We start from the raw sequence: 11,350 nt of genomic DNA, 5'->3' as shown, positions 1-11,350 counted from the left end.
CCACCTTTCCTTCAAGCCTGGGAACACAACCACAGATTCACAGATATGAGATCATTGACCTAGCGACATGTATATATTAGAAATGGGCACAAAGCTATGGCGAGCAATAGGTGAGCGAAAACTGTCTTGGTCCAGTTTTTTTTTATTTTTTTATTTTTTTTTATTTTTTTAAAGAGAAAAAAAGTGCTGGTTTTAGGGGTCCTTTCGAGTCTTGAAAAAACCGGGCCAACTCTGGCCCAGTTTTTACCAAACAAACTTCTTCATAAATGGGACTAGGACATTTTGCCAAACAGATTCTTTATTAGGGCCCACTAGATGACCTATTCTTTCACTCGCTTATGTTGGTTATCTTAAAAATTACCTCCTCCATTGAGGCGCAAAGCTATACTATGATAGGTAACTAGTACAAAAACTTACGAAATCTATTTCGACTGTTACCCAATATATGCCCTAATTAACCAAAAATGTGCTTATACGGCAATATCTGGCGGCCACACCATGCATCCAGCTTCATACGCACAATCATTTCATCACAAGCAGCATGATGAGAATGGTCTTATATATGCAGTGTAGTAAACCAATATCAAGCATAGAGACTGAGTTACATGAAAAATACTAACAAGGAAGAGGGCATACATAATTAAAGAGCCAAAGAAATCACCTTTTCGGGAAGGAAGCAAAGCCGTCCAGTCCTGTAGCATAGATCCGTTGGTGGGGTTTCTCGGTCATCACCTCCGAAGTGGTCATGGCTCTGTGTAAGTGTGCGATCCCTTGGTGGGACTTCTCGGTCATCACTTTCAGAAGTTGCATAGCTCTTTGTGAGCGAGGCTGCCCGAGCGGCGGGGGGGGAGGGGGAGGTTTTTTTTTTTTTTTTTTTTTGGGGGGGGGGGGGGGGGGGGATTGGAGTTATTAGTGGGCTGCTGTAACTAGAGAATATATATAGGAGAGTACTATCAAATGGTTCCTTTTTAGCTACGTTGTCTGCACTTAGAGGGAGAGACGGATCAGCGTTTGGCGGTCCTGTACTCACAAAAAAAAAAGAAGAAAAAATAAAAGAAACTCTTTTAATACAAAACAGGCTGGATGGTGACGAACGAGCTGAAGCTTGCATGATGTCGGTTTCTGAGACTAATTATGTTCACCGGGTAACGCACGAGTCGGTCAACGACTGATGATTAATCTCCAACGAAAAGGAGGGAATCCACCATCAAACCCGCCCTGTTTAACCTTGAATACCCATGTGATATGCCAGCGGTTCCACGTCAAGATAAAAGATACAACCAAGCAGGAAAATTTTTATCTTGGTTTTTTTTTTTTTTTTTTTTTTTTTTTTTTTACACTTTTAAGAGAATACCAAGCGTAACTTGAGGAATTTATAGCTAACAACGAAAAACGACGTCATTGATCAGTCGCCATCCAAAAGATATCGCTGGCTGATTGTATCGCGTATGCCTGATCAAATCCATAGGCTCGGGAGCTAGCGTAATAACCTTAATATGTGTTAAAAGTAGGAAGGCATCACACCGATCTCCTCCTTTTGGAACTTAATATTTGTTTCAGACCCTACAACCACGAGATCCCTCAAAAAGAACCGTAGCTCCGTGCTAAACTTTAGTCCGGCTAGATCCGCCAGATGAACATATATATGACCATGTTATTAATTGTGAATGTGGGAACGTGAGATGTGGGGACACGAGATGATGGAACCCCCCATGCTCTCCCCATGCTCACCCATACTTTCACCATGCTCAGCCATACTCTCTTGTCCCCTCTTCTTTGCCTATAAATAGGAGAGGTGAGGAAGAAAGAAGTTGCAGGGAAGAAAAGAAAAATGGTGTGGGAATTTTGAGAGATTTTTGAAGAGAGAAAAATCAGAAAGAGAGAGCTTGTGAGTTGTACAAGTGGAAGTTGTTATTCTCCTCATAGTGAAATCTGTGAACGTGGGGGCCAGCGGAGTAAAGAAAAGAAACGTGGGGGACCACCACGTGAATGAATAGGAGCAGACATGTTTTTTTTTCTTTCTGCTGCCAAATGGCCCACCCGAAGATGATGGCCCACCCGAAGACTTTATGGTTTATAAATAACTCAAAGATGCCAAAACCTAGGGTGTGCAAGGGGTGAAAGGTGGGCGCATGCAGAGGTAAATTGCGGCGTCATGCAAGCACGTAGGGGAGAAGTAGTTTTCGGCTGCTCGCAGGCAAAGGGGAAAACACATAGGCTTGGGCGGCGTGCAAGGAGCAAGAGCAGAGAAAAAGACAGTGGGTGCAAGATCAAGGCTTTGTGCAGGAGAAAACGCAGAGGTGCTTGAGGGAAAAAGAGCAGTCGTCGTCCTTTTGTTGTTGAGTTTGAGCAGCACCCTTTCTTGAGGGTTTTGTGCATCCTTTTGAGGGAGTTATTTTGTGAGAGATTAGAGAGTTAGTTTGAGGGTTTAGTTTGTGAGATTGTAAACTTATTGTATTCTCTCTCTAATAGTAGATCTCCCCCCCCCCCCTCGGGTTTAGTTTGTGAGATTGTAAACTTATTGTATTCTCTCTCTAATAGTAGATCTCCCCCCTCCCCCCCCCCCCCCTCCTTGCCCCGTGGACGTAGGCAGATTGCCGAACCATATAAAATTGGTTTGTTTATGTTTGTAACCATTGTAATAGTTTTTAGGACCCCTCGACAAGTCAGTCCTAGAACTGATGAGAGGAAGAGCCGATATTCACTTTGTTAAGATATTTGCTTCAGATTCTTGTTTCCTTGGTAAGACATGAATTCTTATTGATCTTTCTCTCTTATTGTACACTAGAAACTCTGCCGAAATTTTCGTTGCACACAACAAAATCCCCCTTACCCCTCCCGTGGACGTAGGCAAGTTTGCCGAACCACGTAAATCATGTGTCTTTACTGTTTGTTGGCTATTACTTGTAGGTTCCCTCAACATTTAGTCCTAGAATTGCTGAGAGGAAGAGTGTATATTTCACTTTGTTGAAATATTTTACTTCTGTTCTTATTTTCTTTGTGAAACGGGAATATAGAGGTTAACTTGAGCTTTTGTGAAAATAAAAAGTCAGGGCTTTCTCTCAGGTGATATCTCTTCCGTAATGTGAGAGCGTGACTCTGCGCCCAACAATTGGTATCAGAGCCATTTATTCATATTAGAGGTGGTAAAATTTCTGATATGAAGTGGTGCTTAATTATTGTGTGGTAAAGACAAGGTATTTGTTGAAATTCCTGAGAGAAGTGGTTTTATTAATACAAGCGGAGAATAACGTCTACAAGTAAAACAGTTAAAGTTGGAAAGTACGAGATTGAAAATTTTAATAGGAAGAATGATTTTTCCTATTGGATGATGCAGATAAAAAATTTGCTGATTTCGCTGAAATTACACAAGACTTTGGTAGGAAAAGAGAAGAAGCGCAAAGATATGTTCGATAGGACTGGGAAGAGTTAGATCTCGAAGCACGAGCATTGACTATCCTATACCTTGAGAGAGATGTTGTTTTCTTGGTAAATGGAGAGGAAACTGCCGTGGGCGTGTGGTCAAAGTTAGAGAGCATCTTTATGATGAAGAGTCTAACAAATCGGATCTACTTGAAATCCAAATTGTATACTTGTAAAATAAAGGAAGGCTCGTCAATCCGGGAGTACATCAACAAGTTTGATAGGATCATATCGGATTTGAAGGACATTGATGTGACAGTAGAAGATGAGGATCAAGCACTTCTGCTACTTCTTTCTTTATCGAAGTTTTATGAGAACCTGGTACAAACATTGATGCTTATAGGAGATAATTTGACGATGGATGAGACTAGAACGATGCTTCTGACGGATGATCTTTGAAAAATTGCAACTAGTGACATAGCCACTAGTAGTAACAAGGAGCAAGCTCAGTGACTATTTGCTAAAAGAAGGGGCAATGAGTGAGGAAAATGTAAGGGATGAAAGTCTAGATCGAAATCGAGACCTCTTGCGGGAAGGACATGTTTCAAATGAGGTGAGCTAGGGCAGTTCAAAGTTGACTGTCCTAACAAGAGAGTAGGTGGGAAGAAGAACAATAATAAGATTGAGAAGAGAGAAGGCAAGGAAGAGGTGAGCTACGTTTTAGAGGAAGGAAGCGAGAAGGAATGCTATGTCGTCACGGGTGGTGAGGATATCTCCGGGAAGTAGATTCTTGATTCGGGTTGCTCTTACCATATGTGTCCAAATAGAAAGTGGTTTCTTCCTACAGAAGCGTTGACGGTGGAACCGTACTGATGGGGAGCAACCATGCTTGTAAAACGGTAGGGCTAGGTGATATCAAAATCAAGATGCATGATGGAGTTGTCAGAACCCTAACAGATGTAAGGCACGTTCCTGACTTGCGGAAGAATCTTATCTTAGTTGGTGTTTTGGACTCCGATGGCTGTAAGATTGTTACAGAGAATGGGGTAAAGAAGGTTGTTCGAGGTTTCCTAATAGTGATGAAGGGTGTTCGTCATGGTAATCTATATACTCTCTCGGGTACGACGATGATAGGGAATGCTACAGTTGAAACTGATGGAAGTAGTGAAGACCCATGTGAGCACATACGATTATGGCATAGACGGCTTGGGCACATATCATAGAAGGGTCTAGATCTGCTTGGTAAAGAGGGTTTGCTGAAGAATCTGAAGAAACCTTGCATGGATTTTTGTGAGGATTGTGTGTATTGGAAGGTGCACAGGGTTCAATTTCTGAGAATCAATCACAAGAGCAAAGGGCTACTATATTATGTGCACACAGATGTTTGGGGTCTGGCTCGGACAACTTCCAAGGGTGGCTCTAGATATTTTATCTCGTTCATAGACGATCATTCTAGATATGCTTGGATTTATTTTCTAAAATATAAGAATGAAGTATTTGATACATTCAAGAAGTGAAAGACGATGGTTGAGAACAGGACATGGAAGAAATTAAAGACACTGAGATCTGATAACGGTATTGTAGGCTGTCTAAAAATCACAACAGATAGCCAATCCCCATCAAACACCGATGATAGAAGTTACAATCTGATGACTTCCAGAAGGTTATAATTTAAAGACTTTCACGCAGATCGATGAAGGTTACAATCTGACGACCTTCGTAATAACTGATGAAAGCTCTAATCAACAGCCTTCACAATCAATATCGGGAGTTATAATCTGATGACTTTCATATTTTCAAGGAGCCAAGACGAAGATTACAAGATGACGGTATTTGCAACGCTCTAGCAAAAGAGACTACAAATTGACGGTCTCTTCAAATCCAGATGCAGAGCTCACCTATGCGTCCCAGATTCAAAACGCATAGCTCGTGGCTGTGTTCCCGGAACAAAACGCATAGGTCCTCCCTATGTTGCCACACCAAAACGCAGAAGTCCTCCCCGTGTGTCAGCAACAAAATGCAGAAGTTCTCCCTACGTTGCCACACCAAAACGCGGAGGTCCTCTTCGTGTGTCAGCAACATAACGCAGAAGTCCTCCCTGCGTTGCAATATCAAAACGCCGGAGTCAAACCTGCGTTGTAACATCAAAACGTGGGGGTCAAACCCATGTTTTTTATGTTTGACTGGTTTAAACAGAACCTGAATGGTCTTTTTAAACCGTATCTCCACTTAATGGGGTCGGTTAGACCCCATTATGGAAAGATTTTAGGGGGGATTACACCCTTTAAACCCTTGAACGGTTTTAAAACTGTTTCTCATGATTTGAGGGTGGTTACACCCCCACTTAGGAGTGATTTAAGGGGCAGTTACACCCCCTTAATCCCCTATAAATAAAAAAAAACTCAACCGAGTTAAGGGTTGGAACTTCTTGGCTTGGATTGACCCTGGAGCTTGGCAGTGAGGAGGAGATCTTTGGCTGGCTTTTTGGGGGATCTTCGATCTAGCATCTTGGAGCTTCTTGCAGCAACAAAGTTCTTAGATCATTCCCTTGGCTTATTAACTGATTTTTGGTTAAATCAACTCTTTTTCAAGAGTTTAAACTTGATCTGAGTTATCAACTCGTTCAAAGTTTCAAACTTGCTTTGCAAGTTCTCCATAGCGTCAGATCGTGAGGAGGAGATACCGTTCCAGTAAATCAAGACGTGCGGATCATCAACGGAGAGCAAACTCGATGCGAGCATTCGAGGGAGGCACTCCATCGTCGCTGTGAAGAACCCAGAATTAAACAAAGGAGATAATCCAGATCAATTCTCCTCTCTTTTGTAATCAAAAAATCCAATTATAATCGATATTGAGAGGGTTGTAATCATTTTTTTTCTAAACAGTTAGAGAGAATAAATCAAATACGATTCTTTTATTATTTTTCTTATTACAAATTTTCCACTTAACAGGTATAGAGTATAAAGATGATGCATTCAATGAGTTCTGTGATCAGGAAGGCATTGCTAGGCACTGGACAGTTAGATCAACACCACAGCAGAATGGGGTCCCGGAGAGGCTGAACCGTACACTGCGAAAGAAAACAGTGAGTATGCGATCATATGCTGATTTGGGTAAAGAATGGTGGCAGAGTCGATTGTTACAGCCTGCTACATAGTGAATCAGTCTCCACATTCTATACTGGATAGTGATACACCCTTTAGGGTGTGGTCAGGGGAGCATGCAGATTATGAGAGGTTCTGGATTTTTAGGTATACCACCTAGTATCACGTCAATAAGGGAAAGCTTGACGCGAGGGCTAAGAAGGCTATATTATTGGGGTATGTAAAGGGTGTAAAAGGCTATCGTCTTTAGTGTACAGAAGATTCAAAGTTCATGATCAATAGGAATGTTTCTTTTGATGAGAGATCCATGATTGCTAGGGTGCCTAAGGGTGATGGTTTTGGGACTGTTGGGACTTTAAAATCCCAGGTTATTGAGAAAGAACCTAAAGAACAACCAGGTTCTAGTCGTATTCAAGAAGAGGATCATGAAGATGATGAGCTTGAACAGAAGGAGGTTCAGCAAGAAAATACACATGCACTATAATAACAACAGCTCGATGATAGTTTGGCTTCCACTAGGCCAAGACGAGCATACAAGCAGGTACAGAAGCTGGGGGCTGATCAACCTCTAAATCACTATGAACAGGTGAATTTGGTTGAATACGTACTCTCGGTGGAGGATGATAAACTGGTCTCCTTCAAGAAAGTTATTCGAGATAGAGATAGCGAGAGTTGGTTGGCGATAATGGAGGAGAAGATGGAATCTCTCCGGAAGAACCAAACATAGGAGGTAATCTCATTGCCCGTATAAAGAAAAGCTATTGGTTGTAAGTGAGTGTATAAAAGAAAGGAGGATCCTTCATAACTCGGTGGTACAAGGTACAAAGTGATGCTATTGGCTAAGGGATTTGCACAAAAAGAGGGTGTAGATTACAATGAGATATTTTCTTCGGTGGTGAAACACACTTCTATTCAGGTGCTATTGAGTATTGTTGCTCATGGTGATCTTGAGTTAGAACAACTCGATGTTAAAACGGCCTTCTTGCACGGAGACTTGGATGAAGAGATCTATATACATTAACCTGAAGGCTACAAGGTTGAGGATAAGGAGAATCATGTGTGGCGCTAGAGGAAGTTACTCTATAGATTGAAACAATCTCCTCGGTAGTGGTATAAGCGATTTGACTCCTTTATGCTAAAGCATGGATTTTCTCAAATCGATTATGATTGTTATGTTTACATTCGGAAGCTTTGTGGAGGTGATTATATCTATCTTCTTTTATATGTGGATGACATGCTTATTGTTTCTAAGAGCAGGATGAAGATAGATAGGCTAAAATCTTAACTTGGTAAAGAGTTCGAGATGAAGGATATGGGCGCTGCAAGAAAAATACTAGGTATGAATATTAGAAGAGAGCGGACAAATCAGCAATTGTTCTTGAATCAAAAGGGCTACATTGAGTGGGTGATCGTAAGGTTCGGGATACAAAATGCTAAACCGGTGGTGACTCCGGTGGCTTCACATTTTAGGCTCTCAGGTAAACAATCTTCCACTATAGCGAAAGAGAAGGCACACATAGAGCATGTCCCATATGCTAGTGCAGTTGGCAGTTTGATGTACGCAATAGTGTGTACATGCTCAGATATTTTACAAGCAGTTAGTGTGGTCAGCAGGTTCATAGAGAATCCGGGAGAGGCGCACTGGGAAGCGGTGAAGTAGGTCCTGAGGTACTTGAAGGATACCGCTGATACGGGTTTATGCTTTGGTGGAGATACATGTCAGATTGATAGGTTTGTGGACTCAGATTACGCGGGTGATCTAGATAGACGGCGATCTACTACTGGTTATGTATTCAGCATACATAGGGCTCCAGTTATTTGACGATCTATGTTACAGGCTATAGTGGAACTTTCTACTACAGAGACCAAGTACATGATCATGGGGGAGGGAGTGAAAGAAGCATTGTGGTTGTGGGGTTTTCTAGATGATTTGGGGATTGAGCAGCATACTGTTAACTTATGGTGCGATAGTCAGAGTACGATTCATTTGGCTAAGAATCAAGTTCACCATGCTCGTACCAAGAATATCAACGCCAGATATTATTTTGTGTGGAATGTCATAGAGGAAGGTGATATTTCTATCATGAATATTTACACGAATGAGAATCCCACAGACATGTTGACCAAGGTGGTGATAGGTAGAAAGTTCCAGCATTGCTTAGACTTGCTTCATATCAGCCCGTGTTTGTAGGCGTATAAAACTACTTATAGGTCCCTTAACACAGCTCGGCACGGTGATTCGACAAACCAACGAACCAACGGGTCGATGAAGCAACGAGTCATCCAACCATAGAGTCCACCACATCAAACAAGACCGGGAGCGGACTCGAACTCAAACACCAAAGCGGATTTACTGCCAAATCAGGATCCGGATTGCCAAATCAGAGTCCAGATCAACACTAAAGATCAGATAAACCGCAAAATCGAAAAACGGGCAAAGCGGCGAACACCCGGAGGGCTTGGCCAAAGCCGAGCCACCTAGGTGGCTCGGTGAGCCACCGCCGAGCCACCCAGGTCTGGGCCCAGATCTGAGCCCAGATCTGATTTGAGAGGCCTATAAATAGAGAAGGAGGGCTCATTTTTTAAGGGTTGGACTTTTGTTGGAACTTTTGAGGTGAAACTCTGCCGGATTGAGAACTGAACTTCGGAGTTTTGGAGCTTTGAAGACTTGGACTTTTCAGATCTGGTTCTTGGCGATCATCCACGTCAGACAAGGCAGGAGTTCGAAAGAGAGATCAGATTTGAGATCCACACGGTTATCCTCCGGATCAAAACTTGGTTTTTGATCCCGAGAAGAGTATTGATTTCGCTTGGTCGATTTCGATTACTTAGGGCTATTATTTCCTTGGTGAAATAATCCCCTCGGCTGTTATTTCCTTCGTGAAATAACACCCGCCATACCGTGTAGATCCGATCGGATCAAGATCACGTGGTGGTCCACGGATTAACCCCGGCGTAGGCAAAGAACCCACACAAGCAAGAGACCGCAAAACAGGATCTTGCGATTTGTTCGGATAGAAGGAGAGTTGTAATTTTCTTTTTTTCTTTGATTTTGTTGTAACCGGATCTTATAAAAAGAGGATAGAAGGAGAGTTGTAATTTTCTTTTTTTCTTTGATTTTGTTGTAACCGGATCTTATAAAAAGACCAGATCTTTTATAATCGAAAAACTGTTGCTTAAGAAAACAATGACGTCAATGAAAGCAATTTTCCCCGCGAACAATCTGGCGACCACAGTGGGAGCCACCGATCTCACTGTCGAGATCGTTGTGTCGCAGCCGCGGATCTCAATCCCGGTCGAGGAGGAGGTTGAGTATGAATTCGACCAACAAAAGTTCGAGGAGTATCTGTCATCCTTGTCCGGATCCACCTCCCCCCGCAAGTCCAAGAAGTTCTCCTCCAGGAGAAAAGTCCGTTGGTATGAAGAAGTGCAGAATGCCAACGAAGATCTCACCCCAATTGATGCCGAAGTTGCATCGGGTGAAGCTCCACCGACCTCCAACCAGGTCAAATCTGTTCTCACCAATGCCTCCGCCGTTGAAGGAGTAGTGACTCTTTCAAAGAGAGTCCGCCAGAGGCGACGTCAACGTCTGGCACGGCAACTCGCAAAGGCAATGGAGTCTACTGACGAAATCCGCTATAACGCGGATCTGAAGAGTAGGAGAGGCAAACAGCCTCAACAAACAATGAATGGCAGCTCCTCCAAACCGCCAACGAATGAATGGATCCGTGTCAAATGGAATCGTTCAACACTTGATGAGCGCATTCGCAAGCGCCGCGCACTATCAGCGCAAGCATGGGCTCAAGTCCAAGAAGCCCGCATAAGACTGTAGAAGGAAGTGGCCAAAAAGCCGGCACCAACCCGCCAAGTATGGAAGCCGAAGTCTGAAGCGGCGATTCAGGCTAAAGAGCAATATTTGCAGCCTTCATCAAAAGTTCAACCTCCGGCGAACCAACCTAAATCGCCAATAATTCCCATAGCTACCCCGGGAGATCACGCAGAATCATCCCGAAGAAAGAAGTCAGTTTTGGAGCGCCTCGGTCCACTTCCCGATGGATGATGCAAAGCTCCAGTTCAAGAACGTTTGGGCCCGATAAAGAAGCCCTGAACGACTCAACATGCTGGGAGTCACCGCCACCCTCAGCATGACAAAGAGATCAGGGCAGCTAGGCGCACCAATTTACGCATTGAAGTCCAGGAGCCCGCTGAGAACTCACGCCCACAAAGGCATGTTTCGAGGCGCGTGACTCTTGAAAGCCCAAAGAAGACAGTTCGCCCTCAGAGGGAAACATTATCGTCTGATGACGATAGCGTTATACCTGAGAAGTCGTGCCAACACACGATAGGTTACTCCGACCTTCAAACCGACGAGTTGTACTATCGTGCTGCAGGGTAACAAGTAAAACCAGGGAGGAAAAGGCACTTGTTCTCGAGAACTAATAGACTCAAGCCCCTGTTCCAAACTCATTGGACAGTATTGTCTGGAGTACAACTGCACTAATACAGTTCCACGAGAGAATTTCGCGTTTCCAAAAGCGGCTCCGGTACTGAAACGCCCAAAACCAAGGCCTAGGCCGTTTCCGCACGTAAGAAAAGAGCGGTCGGTTAGATGGAGAATTTCCGAGGGTCACCACTTAATATGGACCACGCAAGGAACATCGACACGCGGATAATCCCAAGCTCGATTCCTGGCAAGCATCCCGGCGTATAAACACGTCTGTAGTCCCGCGAGCCATCATACGAGCAAAACTTATGGTAGGATTCGGACAAGATTACCTTCAGGAAGATGAAGATCGAATGCCGGCTCTGCGGTCGCATCAGATTAATACGGTATCCAGCGAGGGAAAACCCTGCGAGTCACTTATTGAGTAAGGTGCGCGCAA

This window comes from Asparagus officinalis, chromosome 5 (genome assembly GCF_001876935.1).
Source record: "Asparagus officinalis chromosome 5, Aspof.V1, whole genome shotgun sequence".
Lineage (NCBI taxonomy): Eukaryota > Viridiplantae > Streptophyta > Magnoliopsida > Asparagales > Asparagaceae > Asparagus > Asparagus officinalis.
This window is presented reverse-complemented; position numbering follows the sequence as displayed.